Here is a 20346-nt window from a genome sequence, read left to right on the forward strand (position 1 = left end):
TTCCATTTTTACTCACAGATATTCTGTGTAATTGGGGTAGGAGGGATCAAAAGAAGGGATTTTACTAGTTTAGTTTTCTCCTTGAAATGAACTCCTGAAGTATTCCCCTCCCTGGAAACAAGCAAGTACCTGGGAATGGCATAAGGATAAACCTTGTCTTTCTCTACAGAATGCAAAATGTTATTCAAAATGTCAGTTAATATGCAGTAGAAAGTTCTGAAGGCTTCAAACTCAGTGCCCATCCCTGAGCTCCCCAGACAATGTCCATGGTTTTACAGAAATCCTTCCCACACACTGCTCCCTGCACTCTTGCTGTGTGCAACACCCAGGCAACAAGGACACCTTTAAAGAAAAGCTCTCTTGTCATTCACCCTTTTGGGCTACTGGGTGCAAGACTTATCCCAAACTTTGCAGGACAGAATTTCTCATCTCTGTGCAATTCTGGCTTCAAGTCTATAGACAGCACTTTGTATTGATATGTTTTCATGAAAGCCAGCAGAAAACAATAACTTCATTATATTTTCCTTTTCGTGCATTAGTTAATTTTTGTCAGCTTTGAGCTTCTGGATTTAATTTAGATTAGATCATTTTTAGCTAAGATGAGGCCCATGGTTTAGTGAACTATGAGCTCTCACCAAGTTTGCTTTGCTGCTCCTGTTCGATGTCTTCTTGGTCCTTGCTCTTCTGGAAGTTTGATGCTTCCAGACTACTGTTTTTCTCTCATGGTTTATTAATGAACCATAAAGGTCTTGCTCCAGTGTATTCTGATCTGTTTGATTTACTGATGATACATACTTCTTGTCTCTAGTTTAACAAAATTGTTTTTATAGAGAATACATAAAACAGAAACATAACTAAAGGATCCGTGACCATTCTCTTTATTTAAAATCCATATTATCCTCCATATTCAGAGCAGGTAGGCATTCCTTGAACTGCTACAAGTCTTCAAAGATTTGGGTCAGACACTTTATATAAATAAAACATTCTAAAGTTAAACCACTTTGTTCTTCATTTGTGATTAATCTAGTTTGTGCTTGAACAAAATCTGCCTGTAACTTAAGAAAATAATAGAGAGAAGCCCTAGCAAGAGCTTTCTGAAACATACAGATTATGAATACAAAGGAGAAGAAACATCAGTTCAGAATTCTTGCACAGTCCATTAGCTTCAAGTGGATTTACAAGTGTGTCTGATGGTATTCTGGTTGGGGGCTGCCTGGTATTGAAGGAGTTGTACAGAGCCCACCCCTCAGCTACCATCTGGAAGCTACCATGTGGAGGTGTTGTGTATCTTACAGCATCCCTGCTGAGCTTGTCTGCCTGAGCATCTTCTAGGTAGCTGGGAAATGCACTGCCTCGTGTCCAGACTTAAATTCCTTTTCACAACTATAGGTAAAAAATAAGTGTGTGATTCAGAGTTTGGCTTCAGCTGACCCATGGGTCAAGCTGCTGTTGTTTGTTGTTGTAATTTCTATGGTTACACTTGAAGCACTCTGGGCATTTAGGGATTTTGACTGTTAAAAGCCAGAAATAACTATCTGGAATAAAAGTGTTAATAGTCTGCTGGCCATGAGTGAGTCACAGTCACAGTGGCCTTTGAGACAAAGGAGAGATTGCTCTGAGTACAGCACTGGAGAAAGCCCTTCCTCTGTGCAGTCTTACCCACTCATTGCAGGTCAAATTTAAACTTCCTTACTCAGAGGACAGACAGCTCTTCTGTTGGCACAGTCTGAGCTCCCATACCCCCAAATGTCTGGATAATCCAAGGATCTGAAGGGACCAGTGCAAGGCTTGCAGAAGCCAGCGCTGTGTTTCGCTCACTGCTGAGCCCTGGGAAGACTTCCCAGGCAGGTCCTGGGCAGGGAGAGGTTAATTGTGCCTGCTGGCTTTGCATGGCCCCTTGCAAAGCAAAATTTATGGACATCAATGTTTGGCACCCAAGTATCACCCAAGTTTTCCACGTAGCTCTCATGTACATGTTGACATGTGGTGCTTACTTGCTTTTCCATGATGCATGGCTTGTGCATTAGAAGAGGAAGTGTCCTCTCAGTTTCATGCTGTACACAATGTGTATGTTTCAAGTACATGCTGTGAAATAGCATTTTTCAGAAAGGAAAACTTCACTGTCTTAGAAGTGAGAAGATGGTTAAATAGGAACACATCACTTACGAGTCAAGATTCTGGCTTAATCTTGTCAGGCACGGCTCTGCCTTTGGGCAGGGAAAACAGCAGGGAAAACTTGGACCACAGCCCCCCAAAAATGCAGGCCCAATTTCTTGAAGTATTTTAGTTGAAATGAGGTCAAAGACTGTTCCTGAGCTTGCTGTAAGGCATGTGCTCAAGCACATTCTGGAACTGGGATCTAAACTCAGAGGGCAAATGATTTGGTCATAAATGATTTGTCTTTCTTCTGGTACTCTTAGGAAACAGCCTGCGACAGAAGAGTTTCTGTCAGGTTGAAGTTGAGAGGTTGAGAGGTGAAATACTTCACTTACCCTTTTGCACTTGAGAGATGGGGTCTTTCCTGATAGTGGTAACCATGCTGAAGTCTCAGGACCAGAGTCCTCTGAGGTGTTTGTTTGCTTCGTTCTCAAACTGCCCTTATCTCACATCACTTTTTGTGGGGTTCAGTTAGCAAAACCAGTGACTGTGAAATTCACACTTCTGCTTACAGCTCTTGACATGGCCATTACTGCACAGACAAAGCAAATTGTGCTGAGTTTCAGTGTTGATCTAAACTCCAGTACCAGGGGCTGTGGCATTACAGAGACACAGCTCCCTGCTCTGTGTACAAGCCTGGAACCAAGGCAAAAAACAACAGCAAATTATTGTTGAAGTATTAGAAGGTGAATATCTTCAGAAATGAGAATGAGGCTCTCAGCTCTGTTGCCAACCTGCAGACCATTTTTTGCAAAGACTTCCAGGAACTTTATGAGAATGCCAGCAGGAATTCAGGCTGATCTGGCATTTTTGCTGACATGACATTTGGGTGTTACCGTGAGAGAGCATCTCAGTGTGGATGCAGCACAGTGCTGTGGGGTGTGATGTCTGTCTGGGTTTGGGTCACAGTGCCAGGTGCCTATCTGGGTTTGTGTCAGAGGCCCAAGAGGGAACAATAAGCAAACCCTGGGCTGCTTTGTGAAATCATGCAGAAAACGAGCTGAAGTCTGAAGCAAATCTGAGTAACGGGCTCTCTCTCCTGGGGCTTTGTTTTTCTGTTATAATAAATAGCCTAAGTCTACAGGGAGCTGAGCTGCAGTGTTTTGCATCTTCCTCTGGTGTTGTTTATTTTGGAGATTTGGTGGTGGTTTTGCTTTGGTAAGACTGCTCTGACACCTACACAGAGAGTGATGTTACACCTAGATAGACACCCTCATTGCTGGGCTCCTTCACACTTGCTCACTGAAGTGTGAAATACTGCATGGATACCATGACCTGGTCTGTTTAATGATAAAGTGATACCATGCATATCATATTGGTTCTTCAATTAAATTCTAGATGTGTCTCAACTGTGACTGTAGTCACCAGCTCAGAGTCTGCTAACAGGGAGAGCAGGGGGAAAACCCACGCGGAGCTCAAAAGAATCTGTTAATGTGCATCATTCCTGTGGTCCTTCTGAAGTTGTATGGTGGCTTTTTACTGTAAGCACAGGAAAATTACTGGGTCAAATTGTTGGAATTACAGTGTGAGGAGAAAGACTAATCACTCAGCTTTTGGGTACTGTTTAAATTCTGTATTAATAGATGCCTTGTGCTGGGATGGTCCATCACTGCATTTTTGATGTATGTGATCGAGGGTAGAAAAAGAACATTGCATGCAACACCACTGATCACAAGATTATTTTTTTTTTTCAGTCTGGGAGTTTTATGTTTTATTTCAGTTGCTTCCCCCAATGATACTTGTCCAATGACCTTGAGGAAGTTTTCCTCTATGGAGCAGTGATATCACTGGGTTTTAAAACAGTTTAATTGAAAAGGTAGAAATCTTTGATTTAAATTCTAGTTTCTTAATCTCATTTCTTTTCCACAAGTGCTTTTTCTTTTCTTTCCTTGAAATAGACTTTCATTAGTTGCTGTCTAATGAAATGCCACCAAATGGAGCTTTCAGATTAAGTGTGGCACTTATTATTGCTAACAGAGATACTCCTTATCCACCCATAAATATCTAGGCAATTGTGTAGCTTAATTCACAATTACTCATGTTCTTTATGTTATAAATTTGTTATGAAACAGGTACCATTGTGAAAAGCTGTCTTTCCCCCAATAAGGAATATTTGATGCGATTTGAAGCAAGCTGCATATGAATGGAATTGGAATTCAGTAAAAATGAGCAAAAACATTTAAAATCTTTGTTAAGTGATTTTCAAGCTAGGTGGCTTTTCCTGTGTTATTTTTTCCACCCTGTTTTGACCGCAGTTCTTTTTCTTTAGGAAAAATACTCAGATACAAAAGTTTCTTTGATGCTCCCCCCATAGAAAGCAGTTGGGGAAATAAGTGCAGGAATCAGAACTTTAATACAAACTGATAAACTGTACAGTCCAGTGCCACTTCCTTCTGCTGTTTCAGAGAACTGCTGAGTGCTGAAGCTCAAAGGAGTGATGTTACCCTTCTTATACAATTATATTCTAAATAAGATATGCTGGCATGTATAGCTAACACACCCAAATTCCCTTGAAGATGAAAACCTGTGTATGGTGTCCATGTGTAGAAGTGTTAAGTGTGTTGAAGTTGTGTGTTTTGTTCCTTGTTTGCAACAAAAATGAGACTTGGCTGTGGGACAGCTCTGCTTTTGCTGGGCAGGAAGAGCCAAATCTTTTAATTCTTGCCCACAATGAAACACACTCATGATCAGAAACAGCACAGATACAACCACCAAGTGCAGAGGTGAGGGGAGCTGCTGTCCCAGTTCTGTCCCAGCAAGGAGGACTGATGCCAGCAGAGCTGATGGAGAGGAGATGGAACTGGCCTGAGTATTCCCCAGGGGATCCCCAGCTACCACTGCTGGGTGCTTTTTGGACAGAAGAGCACAAAATCACCTATTTTCAGGCAAGGATCTTTCCCACCAGGTGATACGTGTTTAGTTTTCCAAAGGAATATCAGTAAAAGGCCAAGATCATTCCTACTCCCAATTTTAAAAGTCAGAAGCAGGCAGGCTGGGGGTGAGTCACACAGGAAAACACCAGCACACATGATTTGGGCATAGTGAGTTTGCCTACTGATGAGTAAAATACAAGAAACAACTGAAAGCTTGCTTTGAAAAGCCTTTGAAGTACATGTTTCCTTAGTTCTTTGGGAGCTCCCAACAGCTCTGCCAAACAACAGAACATCTGGGGTAGGTCCTGCAATGCCTTTACCTCCGTGTGTCAGAGCTGATGTGTAGGAAGAGCAGTGACAGCTCCAGTTATGGAAAAGCTTTATCTAGGGCTTAGGTTGCAGCATGGCCTGGCTGTGCAGGCTGACACTTATTTACCTGGGAATAACTGCAGCTCTTGGAAGTGCCATTACAAATTCCAGTGTGCTAGTTGTGACTGGAAACACCCTGGATCAAAACCTGTCTTTTTGAGGTTTAATGGTTTTTTGCTTAGTGCAGCAGGGCCATGGATGAAGGGCATCACGGAATACTACAACACTATGTCTCCCTCTAGCCTTTTTTTTATATATTTCCAGGGATGTACACATTTAGCAGACTGTAACTATTAGCTTCTTTCATGGTTGGGAAGAGAGTGGTGGTCCAGGGGTCCACCCACCCCAGCCAGTGCCAGAGCCACCGGCCTAGCAAAGGCAATGAGGTTCCTCCACCTCTTCAGCCAAACAGCTCTGCTGAAAACATTGATCTGGCAATGTCACTTTTAAAGGCTGCTAAAAGTCAGTTACAGATGTGACAAAAAAAAGGTGCAGAAGGCTGGTAATGATGGAGGGAAAGCAGAGCAGTCCTCCCTCATCTCAGGCTCAGCATCTGCCCCAGCATCTCGGGCTGCACTGGCTGCATTTGTAGGCAGAGGAAAGCTGGAGGAGGAAGGAGGGGAAGCTTGCACAACTATTACTTGCTCTCATCATCCCAAAGGATCAATTTTCAGGCCATTACCTACTTTGCCACACATGCAGACACACATAATTTGCTGATCTGGAGAGGATTTATAAGTCAGCATCTGAGGAATAACTATCAATATACAGACACTATTTGCTTTAGGGGTTGTTAGTGGTTCTCCAGTAATGGCTAATGCTGAAACTCAGAAGCAGCCCAGGCCCAATTGTCCTTCTGGAGACAATGTACAGCACTATCAACTTATTTTTCTCTAAGGCACATGTGCTGTCTTTGGGATCTTTTAAATCTGTCTTCAGCTTAGTCAGAGAGCAGAGGCTTTCTGCGTTCCTAAGCCAGCCTGACAGACACAGCTATCTAGCAAGCCAGACTAGCCCTCTCCAGCACAATCGCAGGAAGTTATTCCAAGCCTCAGACAAATCCCATTTCTATCTCTGGAAGAGTAAAAGGTCAAAAAACACCAGGCTGTAGCTCTGCCAGCAACAGCAGCCCTGGCTGCCACGGCGGGGCTGAGCGAAGGGGTTGAGTGGAGGGAGCCCCAGCCCAGCACTGCCGCCCACCTCGGCTCTGCCCTTCTGACAGCCCTGCTGGCTCCTGCCCACACGTCTCCAGGAGATGGGGGTGCTCATGGGGCTCCAAAGGCTTCACAGGCTGCATCAGCCCACAAAAAACCCAAGGAGAGGGAAGAAGGAAACCGCCAGGTTACCAAAGCAGAGTTTCTCTGGGAGCTGGTGGAGCCCTCTGATCCCGCCTACCATATTACTCTTGGCATCCAGCCATGTCCCCATCCTCTCCCAGCAATAGCCAACTTAATTAGCACAAGTCCTGATTAGCTCTTGCTCTCTGCTTGCAGTGAACTAGCAAAAACAGGAGGTTTCTAGGGCTCTCTGCAATTCCTTAGCAGCAGCCAGGTGCTGTAGAGCCAGCTCTCCAAGCTGCTATGGCCTGGCCATGCAGTCTTTTGGACACTGTGCTGTTGAAGTGGCTGCTGCTGCAATCAAAGTAGGGATGTGAAGGGTCTTTCATCATTCCTTACTGTTCTCATAGGATTTCAGTAACAGCCTCTTCCGTCCTATTGCTTCGCTGGCTTTTCTGCTTGGCTTTAGCAAAGAAGATACCTCATAACAATGCATACAATGGCCAGCCCACGGCCTGATGATTCAGAGTGCAGTGGGACTACTCCACCCATAGTAAAAACCTGGGTGTGATTTTGAGAAGCCCTTGCCTGAGGAGCCAGGAGGACTGCTGTGCTGGCCATGCCTCTCTCCTCACCCAGGGCAGGGGTTTGCTACCAGCCCCCTGTGAGCTGTGGTGATAGGAACCATTGAGGATGGAGCTGCTCCTTGCTAAGGTTCTTCCCACTGAGCTGAAGACCCCAGTCCTTTGTCTGCATGATCGCCCACAGTTAATTCTTAATTTTTGTCCTTCCTTCAGTTTTCCTGCTCCTCCCATTCCTGTCCTTCCAATTTTCTTGCCCATTTGGGGATCCCCTTACTCTCCCTTTTGTAGCTCTCATTTTAACTCTCCCTTTGAAAACACTTGTTAATTCTCTGCTTTTGCTTTGCTCCTAGGACATAAACACTCTTGAGCTGCCCCCTATTTAAACACAGCCCACATCCCTTTCTCCTGTTTTTCCCTGCAAGTGCCAACAGACCCATGATACCCACATGCTGGTGTTCCAAAATCAACCAGGGAGGAATCTAAATAGCAGAACAAGGGGTGAAACACTGCCTGCAAAATAAAAATGGATCTGAGACCTCCTATTAAAAAAAAAAAAAAAAAAAAAAGAGCTCTGGCATGACCTATATCTCCTGTGTGCATGTGCAGCACCACAGAGAACAGCACTTAAAGCCAAGGGTGACTGTGGCCTGCATTGGTGCCCACAGAGCTCTGAGCTCTGTGACACATTGTCACCTGCTGGCACCCAGGTACCTTGTGTGGCCTGGAAATGTGTTTCAGTCACTTGCTGGGAAATCCCATAGCATTATTCCCCTCTGGTTCCAGACAGCTTATTCTCCTCCAGGGTAGTGTATACTTTATAAAAAGGGCTGAACTCATCTGTAGGGCTCCCAAACACCACAAGTCAGGGCAGCAGCAGGGGAAGTCTTGTTTGTTTTTCTCTAACAGACTGGACACTGTGGGTTCAGCCCAGAGCTGAGGATGTTTCATATGGTTTCTTTGTTGTAAATCTGTCTGGCTCCACACCCTCCCGAAGACAAATGCTCTGAGCAGCGGTTTCTCTGCCAGCAGGAAGGCACTGACTGTCAGCGATCTGCACTCTTCGAAGCAAGCTGAAAGCAAATTGTTGGGCACAAATCATCAGTTATTTAACCACTGTGTGGTGGGGAGAGGGCTGGTGGGAGGAGGAGGAGAATTTGGCATTAGTTGGGGAGGGAGTGCAGTGCCCTCCATGCAGGCGGGAGAGCCCTGGGGATTAATTCTGCTCATTGAGCTCATCAGGAAAGGGTTGGATCTGTGGAGAATTTGGAGTTTTTATGTGTCTGCTTCATGGTCTGAGTAGATTTCATTGTGTTGGGCCATCTTGGAGTTTCTGCTGCTAGTTTCTCTGTCTTTGTGGATTTCTCCCCTTGAGATAAGAAGCAACTAAACCCACTTGAAAACTGAAAATGAGGTTATATGATTTCAAAAGTCATCAGAGAAGCTCCAAGCCAGCTCGAATTTCACTTCAGCTCCTGTTTTTCAGTTCAAGTTGACAGCATCATATTAGCATTAGCATCAGCCACCCTTACGTGCTCCCTCTGAAGCACAGGCAGGCACTGCAGGCTCTGCAGAGGGCTGTGCTCTTTCAGTCTGGAAGATTTATGAAATTTGGGCTGGGTGAGGTATGGCTTTATGACCAATTGACAAACTCTTCCCATCACAGGAAAGCAGACCACAGCGTGTGGCCCCAACATCTGGTTGGGATTGTGTCCTCCCAGGGAACCCTGCAGCCCCACCAGGGCTGGAGCCAGACAGGCTGCAGGTGTCCCAGATGTGCTTCAGGTGTCCCAGATGTGCTTCAGATGTGCCCTCTGCTTCAGGGCATGGGGGGGAAAAAACACACAGGTATTTACAGCAAGGAAGAAGGCTTGGAGATGGCTGTGGTGACACTGGCCTGCCATGCTGGGCTGTGGAGGCATCACTCACAGGAACTCGAGTGACTCGGGGCAATGGGGAGGAAAGGGGATGGTTAGTGGAGCTCTTCCTATTCCCCACTTTCTTGCAGCCTTGATATTGGAGACAGCAGCTGGGTGGAGGCATGACAGGCCCTGGCAGCCTCATGCTTGCAGAATACAGCAGCTTGGGTCCAACAGATCCCTCATTTCTTTAGCTGCAGACACCCCGATGGCACGGGGACACCCCTCTCCCTGCAGCAGCATCCCATTTACCTCTGGGGTGCACCATGCTGTATGTTGCCCCAGTGCTGGGTCATTCAGGGCCAGCAGCAGAGGTGATGGGACATCCCCACAGAGCAGCAGTCCAGTCTGGACACCTTCTCCTCCTCCCTGGTACTTTCCCTCGCTGCCTCCGGGGAGCCCTGGTGCTCCCGCCTTGTCTGGGACGTGCAGCTGGAGGCAGCCAGCAGCACACAGAGATGATGCTGTCACACATCCTTACTGCTCCGTGGTGACCTCATTTTCTGGGTGTAACTCAAGGGTGCAAAAACCACCATAAAAAGGGGATAGGGATGGGAGGAGGAAGAGATAGAGAAGAAGTTGCAGAAAAGCAGAAATGAACGCTGGCGTTTTGAAAATAACTGTGGAAAAACCCAGCTGGCCCATTATCCTCACTTTTGTAACAGTAACACTGATCCCATTTCACCATCCCACAAGCACATACTCTTCTGATAGTTTTATGGTTTAAAAAAGATTAAGATCCGGATGAGCTGCACAATGCACTGTCTTCAACCACATTTACCAGTTTACATGTACTAAGAATCTGGCTTTTGGTGTTTCATAGATCAGTGTGCTGACAGGTTGAAAAATGATAGAAAGGCAGCTATTACCCTTCTCCCACATTGCTCATATTTAAGATATTGCTGAGCACATTAATTGCACGTTGTTCCCAATAGATCAAGCTGAACTTTCATTTCTGAAATCTGTTTTTACTCCCAAACTGTTCCACTATTTGTGGAGTTTGGCAGAGAGTTTTACTCCTGCTGTACTTGCAAAAAAATCTGCATTACAAAACACTGACAACTGGCCGAATGTAACCCCAAAAAGAGAAGGCACCTGCTCAGGAAAGCCAGCCCATCCTCTTGCATTCTGCAGCTTCACAGAGGAACCAACACATTTTGGCCATGGCTGAGGAGCCAGACAGTGTGCCAGGGCATCTTGCCAGCTCCCTCCAGCCTTTGGGTCGAGCCACACCACTCAAGTCTGTGGTGACACTGGTATCACAGAGGTGTCACCCTGCCATCAGTCAGCAATGAACCACTCTGGATGTGAAATCCATGGGGTTCTGCAGAAATGATCCCTTTTTATTTTCACAGGGACAGCAGGACACCAATCAGAACTAGGTTAGGGACATTCCTGAGTGACATTGGTGATCTGCCCACAGGCCAGTGCATAGGAAGCTGGTTTGGGGCATCCTGAACTTGCTGCCTGGGTTTTGGACTGCTGAAATCCAGGCTGTTGGGGCAAAGCTGATGTTTGGCAAGTCTGGGGGTTTTCCTAGGGAAGCAGTCATTGTACCTAGTTGTTTTTAATGCCACTGTCAAGAGAGTAAGCCATTAAATATGAAGGGATACAGAATTTGGAGTGTTAAGGATAAAGTGTGCAATGTGCCAAATATAATTGTTTTCCTTTTGCAACCGGTTATATTCAGATGTTGAGGAAATGATTTAAGATTTCTGAACATTTTGTGATTTCATCGTTTGCTTCAGCAAGGGAAGTTTGAGAAGTCATGTATATTAAGTATATTAAATATGCTATTAGTGCTTTATTTGCCCTGCTGAGTTTTTTTCTACAGCAGTGCTATTCAGGCTATGCCAGTCTGGGGCACCTGGATATCTTCATGTTGAGAAAAAAGTTGCAGCAATAGCAGGGCACTGTATGTGACTCACAACTGGGGGGACCATGTAGTGATAGAACAAGGGGGAATATTTTTAAACTGGAAGAGGATAGACTTAGGTTAATCTTTAGGAAGAAATTCTTCTCTGTGAAGGTGGTGAGACCCTGACACAGGCTGTCCAGAGAAGCTGTGGCTGCCCCCTCCCTGGAAATGTTCCAGGCTAGGTTGGATGGGACTTGGAGCATCCTGGTCTAGTGGTAGATGTCCCTGATCATGCAGGGAGATTGGAACAAGATGATCTTTAAGGTTCTTTCAATCCCAAAGCATTCTGTGATGGTTCCATGAAGGGACTGAGGATGAGCCACGCAGTCCTCAGCCTGTGCCAGGGGTTTGCACCCTGGTGCTCATTCCCAGCTCCACCAGAGCACTGCACTCCACAGCCCAGTGTGATGTAGGGAGAGCATGAAACAATACACTGAGAAAAAAAGCACAGGTCTGCAGAATTTCACAGGCAGCATTGCCTTCCCACAGAAAAGTGCAGTTATCTCCTAAGCATGGGAAGTTTACATGATGAATGTTTGGATACTTGAGCTGACTTGAACCAGCTGACTTCACGAAATGCACCTAAAATGCAAAGGAAAATGGAGCTCATGGGGTGTTACTTCTTCAAACCCTTAGCCCTGAAAACCCTGTTTTCTCGGATGAAACACAGGGTGCAATTGCAACAACAACAAAAAATATTCTGACAAGCCAGAGGTAATTCTTAAGCAAACAAAAGAAAACCTGGCACAGGGAGCATTGTTTATATTTTTCTAACATTTATGTATTATAAAATAAAAAATGACAGGCAGTGAATGCTGTGTATTATGAGCCACATGAGTGATGGCCACTTTTCCACAAACTAAAGAGAATGAAAAAATAATTCTAAAAATGTTTAAAAACCAGCTCAGCCTCCTGTGAAGTGTAAAGCAGAGATGCATTCAAGACAGCTTTTAAAGAAGAAAACCCAGTTCTGGAAGAATAACATTCCCTAGCAGAATACTTAAGGGTATTAAACCAACACATTTTAGTTGATGAGAAGAAAGCTGAAAACAGCATAACTGCAACCAAAATAATTTTTTAATTCCTTAGCGTAGCGAGTTTTCCAATATTGTACTTGGAAATGAGCAAACGGATGTAAAATGGATGATTGAGCACATCCAGGCTCCTTCAGGGCTGTTGAAGTTTAGCTCTAGAGCTCACTTGGGCAGCCCCCACATGTAACACACATGTAATATGTATTACATTCAGACTTACATACATGTGATATAGGAACAGCCTTCACCCAACACATTCACCACGTGTTTTGTTTTGTGTCATTCTTAGTGTCCTCTTTAATGCAATTATGATATTTACTAAATAGGTCTGACAAATAATAACAATGTGGCTTGTTTTCTGTAACTACTCAGTGAGGGAATCTGGCCAGCAGTGCCTGGCTTTGGCTGAGCATCTGAATTACACAGCACTGCTTTGAAACTGGAGAGACCCCATCTCTGGAACTGCCTTTCTGTGACAAATACAGACTTTTCCAAATTCCACCTTATTGCCTCATAATTCATTTCTTTGCTGCCTGTATTCTAACAGCCCTCCCAACGTGCCAGACATTCTCTGCTCCCACAGCAGTGAGCCCATGGTCCCCATCCCTGTGGGGTGTGTGCCCACTGAAGCCAGCAGCATGGGTGGGAGCTGCAATCCCCCCTTAGCTCTGCCCCACGTTGCTGGAAGGGGCAGTGGATGTTTGTGTTGCCTGCTGGTATGGCCAGGTTAACAGGAACCTCCCTTCCCCCAAAACAGGGTCCTTCACCATCCCTGCAGCCACCAGTAGATGTTTGCTCTCTGGCTCAGTGTTGAGGACAGCCTGTGTATAACCCACAAAAAAACAGGCCAGACCTGTGAAGGGATAGTTCATCTTTTGATGTGGTTGACAGAATGGCTCCTCATCAGTCCAAAAGCAGATTTGCTGCTGCTTTTTTGTTTGTTTGGTTGGTTGTTTTGGTTTTTTTTTCCAGAGAATTTCTTCCTATCATGTTTCCATTTTGGGGAATCTCTGCATTTCTCAGAACTCCCTGTCAAGAGAGGACCTGGCTGCCCTCAGAGCAAATGGGAGCTTTGCCATTTGCATCAGTGGAGTTTAAATGTCACTGCAAAGACTGGGTGGTTCCCGTGGGACTGATTTCAAGCCAATCCATAGATCCCAGTGGAGATCTTCAGAGTCTGGATAGCTTAGGAGTGTGCACTGAAATCAGTGTCCACAAATCTCCACAAATGTCCTTTTTCCTAAATCCAGAGCTCACCTGGACACTAAGTAGCTGCTGTTATGGTATCAGCCCTATTTCTATTTTTCTTTCTCTCTTTGGACACACGTCCAGAACTGTTGGTTCTTATTTTCAGCAAATGCAACCTGCTTTCCAAGACAAGTCCTCCCACACATGCATGCCTCCTCCCTGTTTTTCTGCTTGCCTCCTGCACACTTCCTTTCTCCAGGCAATTTTAGGAGTGAAACGAAGTGCAAAGGTCAAAGCCTCTGTAGCACGTAGCTGTGAATTCAGTGAGGGTCTGAAAAAGAACAGTCCAGATTCAACCCAAAGTGGATGTGGAGGACACATCTTTTTTTACTCCCATGTTCACCAAGCTGGGAGATCAGCTGAGCCAAACCCCAGAAGTGGGATTATTTCCCTGCACTGAACCACATTGGTAGGAACAGGCAAAAGTGTGACAGCGTAAACATTTGTGGCTCTTCTTCTCATCCAGCTGGTTACATTGGTTTTGTTGTTTCGGTTGTTTCGGTTTTTTTCTCTTCGGTCCTGCTGTGTGTTGATGAAGGGTTTAGTTAAAAAAAAAAAAGAGAGAGAGAAAAAAAAAAAAAAAAAAAACCAAAAACCCCAAACAAAACAAAAAACCGGTGTTGTGGTCCCCTACTAAAAGAGTCACTTTGCCCAATTTCCTGTTTATGTTCCTTCTCTTCGGAGCCCTGGCATCATGTGAACACAGACAGTTATAGATAGGCTGCCTGACTGTTGCTGACCTCACACCACATGTTCAGTTAACAAGGTGAAACAGCAAAATTAGTTCTGTTTGTGTAAAGGATACTGAGAAAACTGCCAGTTCCAAGTAAAACAGAGGGAGAGGGACTCCTGATAGCCCCAGGCAGGGTGCAATCTCCAGGCAATTCTTTCTCCTCTTTAACTGCTTTGCACATCTGTATTTATGTCGTGCTTGCAAGTTACAAGGAAGGGAATTAACCCCAACTCTTTCTCTCCTTAGCAAAGCAGGTTTGGAGTCCTTCCACAAAAGCTATTAGTTTAGCAAATTTGCTCAAACTTCGTCCAGACTTCAGTCCCTTTGGTATATACAATTTCCTATACGTGCTTCCAAAGCTGTCTGGAAACTCCTGTGACTTAGCTAACTTCAGTCATCCAGCAGAGGTTTATACCCAGCATTGGTATTTCAGTGCTGTTGTTCCTTAAACCACCTGGGAGTAATTTTTATGAAGAACTCAAGGATCCATGCAGATTCCTTAAAAATACTTGCAGATTATGCAAGACTTCTGGATTAAATCCATTCTAAGAAGTTGAAGTTTACCTCTAGTCAAGACTGGATCTTCTTACAGTGTTGGTATTAAAGCATTTATTTTGAACAAGTCACAGAGATCTTAAGGGTTTCCAGGTCATTTTACACAGGAAGCTGTCAGGTAACAGGAGGGATCCTTGTCACACAACAAAAGGTTTCAGTGGCACTTCTCCCACTAACAGAAAACAGAGTCATGTTGTGATACCAGTAAGACCTGTGTCAATGTGTTAGCTTTGTTCTTTCTCCCTGTTTTCAACTTGTTTTGTAAGAAGCCCAATCCCCCACTCCGGGCAATCAGAAGTTGGTTTTCTCCCTGGCCTGAGGAGTAATACAAAGCCAGACTTGTGGGTTTCTGCCCATTGTCCTCTGCCCCCTTAAACAGGTAAATAAGGACTTCAGGCAGAAAAGTTGCACCATGGATTGGTTGAAGCCAAAAGCTTCCCAGCTGTGAGAGCAGAGCTGTGGGGGTAGGGACAGGCATCACAGAGTGACTCCAGAGGCAGGTGCATCCCCCTGACAGGTGACCAAATCCCAGCATATGCTGCATGCAGTGAGCATGTACCAGTTGTCAAGTGCTTTAGGATTTAAAGGTGAAAAAAAGCACTCCAGAAATTCAAGCTCTTGTTCAGGGTGATAATAATAATAATGTAATTTTAGATACTACACATAAACATGCCGTGAGGGAATATGGAACTAAAACTCTTGGCTAGCTGGTGAGGCTGTAAACATCCTCATGTAAAGAGTCCTGCCTGTGAGTCTTCACTGTCAGGGAGCTTAAATGCCTGCAGAAATCCAGCAGCAGTCAGAAGATGTCATAGAGGGGGCAGCTCAAAGGAATTAATGTTTCACTGTGCCTGCCCTCAGGAGGCAAAAATGTGCCAGAGGAGAGGAGGGCTCTGGGTGGGAGGAGATCTTGGATGCTTTTAATCACTTCAGTGCTGTTCCTGGGACCTCTACTCGGAGCTGCAACCTACTTTGCGTTTGCTTCAGATCCCCATTAAAAGTAAGAAAAGACAAAATGAAATAGAAAGTGGAGTAGGAGGATGCTCAAAATGTGAGTCAGTGTCCACCACTGGCTTCTCCATCAGTTTGTCATGGCTGCTTAGGATGCAGCCTGTAGGGATCCAGGCAGGACAGGGTCTGCCTGCCCTCAGCAGGAGCAAAGCCAGATGGTCAAAATCAACTTCCTTCCACCCATCCCACGTTCTTTCTGATGAGAGCTGGTGGCCCAGTAGAAGCACTGGTGGCCCAGGCAGTGGGTAGTCAGGCCAGGGCTGGGGCTGTACTAAGAGCATTGTAGCTGCCTGGGTTCAGCCCCACCTGGAGGCTTCCTGAGCTTGGGTGGATCTCACACCACATCTGGATTTCTTCTCCTTAGCTTGAATTTTCATTGGTTCTCCAGATTCCTCTGGGCACTGCTTTATAATGCTGTCAAGTCACCAAACCTTCTGCTGCTTCCTGAAAGTGTGTGAGACTTGCCTGTACCATCCTGTTAGTCCCCATGAAACACAGCCAAGCCTGCTGGGGGAGTTATTTTCTTTATTTATTAATACCAACTGTGTCTTCTTCCTGGCACCCAGCTGGTGCTGTTGAGATTGCTGGCTGGCCCTGTTCTCTTAGTGTTCCTGACAAACCCCACTCAGCCTCTCCTTGGGAGAGCACAGCCAGCTACCCTGTGGTGGTGGTTAAGTGTAATTTCATAATGACTGGTCCTTATTTTTTGGCAAGTGAGCTGAAAAGGGCCTCCAAAGTAGGAGGAAAGAACTCCTGGGCTGTCATTCCCTGGGCTGACAGTGGGGAAGGGAGCTTCTTCATGCCTGTGTCAGGATTGCAGAGTTAAATGAACTCATTGAAACAGGGTTGTCCTCCTGCCATCCCTCCCTTGATATTTTATTGCTATGGATTTCACTGGTCAGGCTTTTTCAGCCCCGGGGGCATTTCTGTAGCTGTAGGACACTGTTTCAAGCAGGGAGCTCTGGGAAGTGTTGGCAGGGACAGTCCTGTCCTACCTGCACACCCTGGCTTTTCTGACATGCTGTGGTTTGCTGTAGCCCAGGTCAAAGCCAGGGAATTCTTCCCCAGAGCAAGATCCTGTAGGATGAGGATGTCAGCAAAGAGCAGGGAGCCCCATGTGGGTGGCATGACCAAGAGCTCCTTCAGACCCAGCTGCCAAGAGCCAGGGGAAAGCCAGGAGAGGACAGCAGGGCTGCTCCCCTTCAGCTGCCAGGGGCTTGATCAGTAGTTCTGATTTGCATGAGAAGCAAGGGGATAGATACTCTGTCACCTTGCCAGTGTCCTCAGGGGAAACCTCTGATCAAAACATTTCTGTGAAGCATGGTCCTTTTTCCTTACTGAAGGGCAGGGGAGCTGAGTGGGATGACACTTCTTCATCCAAGGCTCTGCCTCCTTCCCCAAAACGCAGTGGTGTTATGATGAATTTTACTCTCAGAACTTCTTTTCCTATCTTCCACGAGTGCTCAGAACTCCCAAGTTTTTTGGGTCATTGTGACTTTGACCCTTCATGCCCGAATGTTTTACAAAGAATCTGTGTGTTTATCAACCAGCAGTGACTCATTCTGATGCAGTTGTTTGTATATGGAAAGCACCATAAATGTTCTGGATAAGGATGTAGACCAGGCAGTAGGAATGTGTGTAGGTTAGCAGGCAACATATGATGCTGGGATTTTTTTCTCCTTTCTTTAGTGTGTGTCATTTTTTTCTTCACAAACCACAGGTTTCTTTTTTGTAAGAAAAAGAAACAAAGGAAACCTCTCTGCTCCTACAAGACGTCATCTTAGATGCTTTATTACTTTCATAGAGTAATAAAGGAAAGTGCAGGAGTGCACTTAGAGTGCAGGAAATTTTTTGTTTAGTGTTTTAAGCCAATTTTTGTATCTCTATCACCTTGAAAGGAAGAAGGTATTTCCCCTCCACTGTGCACCTGTTGCATCTCCTCTGAGGAAAACCCACACTGATTTCCTTGAAACAAGTTTCATTTAGAGTCAAACTGAAACTACTACCATCAGAAAGACAAGTGACTCAATAAATGATTTACAGCAGAGCAGATGGAAATAAAGTGCTAGACTGGAGTCCTGAACTCCTTTCATGATGGTCCTTTGCACTGGATGAGCCAGACCATTTAGCTAGCCTGTGTTCAAAGTTGTTTTCCATGGGAACACTGGTTAGTTCCAAGCTTTTTCCCACTGTAGCAGAGCCCTTGAGAAAAAAGAGCTGTTCTGGGCAGGAACAGGCATGGGAAGGGGGAGCTTGGTGCCTTTCCAGCACCCATGGGAATGCACCTCTTCTTTCAAGCATCCGAGCAAAGGGAGGAAAATAACTGCAGAAAATGGCTCCTCCTGTTCTCTAGGTTAATCAGAATTACATGTCTGTGGAGGCAGAGAAAGGGCCTAAGGGAGGAGTATTTCCCTCTGAAATTGAATATTTATTGATTTTTCTTTCCCAGCCATAAGCCATGAGTTTCAGCCTCTCACTGCTGAAGAAGTTGGTGAGATCTGAGTTGAAAATAAGGGAAACCAGACAGCAAGGGAGACAAAACTTATGGGAAGTGTTAAACCAGTGGGTGATGGGCAATGAGCTCAGCTGCTCCCAGAGCAGCACAGGGACACGCTGGAAGGGACAAGCAGGCAGCCTTATCAGGGAGAGATTTATTATGAAGGGCTTATGGGAGCTGCAGACCAACAGCCACAACTGAAAGAGTAAAACTATAATTCCAGCTGGGGACAGGCTGGGTGGTTTCAGAGGTCTTTTTCAGCTCAGATTTCTGCCAGTGAGCTAATTGAGCACATTGATGAGCAGTGCCAGGTTACTGAGTAGATGGCATGAGCCCTTCTGCCAGGGTCTGGTGCTCAGCTAGAGAGGGCTGGCCCTCTTCTCTTGACAGAGTGGCATGAAGAGCTCCCAAATATGTCCTTGCCTCTTTTGAAGGTGGGGATGCTTGCTGAGGGCTGGGCCTGACCCTTTCCTGATGCACAAGTCCCTCATGCAGGGACCCTGCTCTGCAGTCCCAACCCCTCCTGCTCTGGGCAGGCAAGGGAAATGCTCTTAACTTGTATGCTCATGATAGGCTTAGGCATCAGCTGCTCACAAACCTGTCTATGTAGGAATTTTGACTTCCTCTTTCAAATGATTTGTAGGAAATGCTATAAAGTTCCACCTCATTTTTTTCCCCCCCCAAAAAAAACATCTAAAAATTGTTCTTTAAGAAAAAGACAAACTTTGAAAACTTGTATCTCAAGTGCTGGCTCTCCTGTGGGACAACAATCCTCTGCTTCATCTCTTGCCCCAAGGATGCCTTGTGGCCTGAGACAGCAGGAGCAGCACAGGGATTTGCTGCTTTCTCTTTCCAAGGGGGTTTGAGGGATGAGAACAACCTCAGATGTTCAAACTTTTCACAGTCTTCCCCATCACTGGGGTCTCAAACCCTTCTTGCAGTGTCAGGCCACCCCTCTGCAGCACAGGAATTAGAAGCATGGCTGGAAGGTCACCAGGAAGGGGAGGAATCAGGACATGTCCACTGCTCCTTCTGCTTCCCCTTTGTATTCCTCTGTAGAATGAAGTTTATCCTCATGGGGGAGTAGTGAGCATTCATTTCACTGGAAAAGAATGTCAAGGTTTTTAGGTATTCTTTGTTTTGGTATTAAAACCTGGAAAAAAAAACCAAACAAAAAAACCCCCAACAGATAAACAAAACCAACCAACCAAACAAAAACAAACCAAAGGAAAAATTGTATTTCGGGCCAATTTACCTCATTTATCTTGCATGTTCTCTCATTAATTATTTAGATCCCAGACAATGGGCGTTTTGCACATACAAATGACAGCAGGCAAGTGATGAAGGTCCTCAGCCTGGCCTTGTTTACCAGCTAGCTGCTTTTTTCAGCACGTAATAGGTTTCCTTGTGGCCAGTTTTATCTGCAGCAGAGTGAACTTTTATTTGCATGTGATAGCAGCCTGTTTGAGACCCCTCACAACTTCTGCAGCAAAAGAAGAGACGTCAGATTGTGGAAGGAACTTTCTTAGAAATCCTAGAGGAATGGAAACAGAGCTATTCCTCCTCCCTTCAGAAGTGGCTCTGGAATTCCCAAAGTGAAAGAATCAGGAGCAAGGCAAAAACACTGATAGCTTGTGTTGCACAAAGCAACGTGCTGGCGTCCGACCAGCACTGCTGCAAATTCTTTCTTCCTTTTGGCACCAAACTATTCCACTTACGAAGGACAGATTAAAATTGTTTGAGATTTATGTTGGCTCTTGTCTGATTGTGGTTGTGCTTTTCTGATAAAGCCTTCTCTTTAATGCCAACAAAGCTTTGGAGGACATGTAAACATATCATCATCCTATCATTCCGTGATCAAGAAGGGACTCATTTCAAGAGGCCCCCAAATAAATGTAATATTTCTTCTGGATATGTAGATCTTTTCCATAGTGTCAGTGAAGAGCCTAGGCTGAATCCCAGGAATTGGTTCCCATTTCAGTCTATAGGTTACTTCATCTCAACCATGGGAGCTCAGCCTTTCACCCTTAAATTGATCCAGATTCTCTTGTAAATTTGGCAGCGTGTGCAGCTCCAGAATAAATCTTGTCAGATATTTTGGAAATAAATCCCTCCTCACCACAGCCCTGCCTTGCACCAGGATGGGCACAACTTCTGGTTTGGGTGAGTGGTGG

At 45.3% G+C, this 20346-nt stretch overlaps 1 protein-coding gene across 3 annotated transcripts in view; it reads left to right on the plus strand.

Annotated features, from left to right (window-relative positions):
* Positions 1 to 20346, plus strand: part of GAB3 (GRB2 associated binding protein 3) — a 74336-nt gene that overhangs the window by 29263 nt on the left and 24727 nt on the right. The window lies entirely within an intron of this gene.

This window comes from Calypte anna, chromosome 4 (genome assembly GCF_003957555.1).
Source record: "Calypte anna isolate BGI_N300 chromosome 4, bCalAnn1_v1.p, whole genome shotgun sequence".
Taxonomy (NCBI): Eukaryota; Metazoa; Chordata; class Aves; order Apodiformes; family Trochilidae; genus Calypte; species Calypte anna.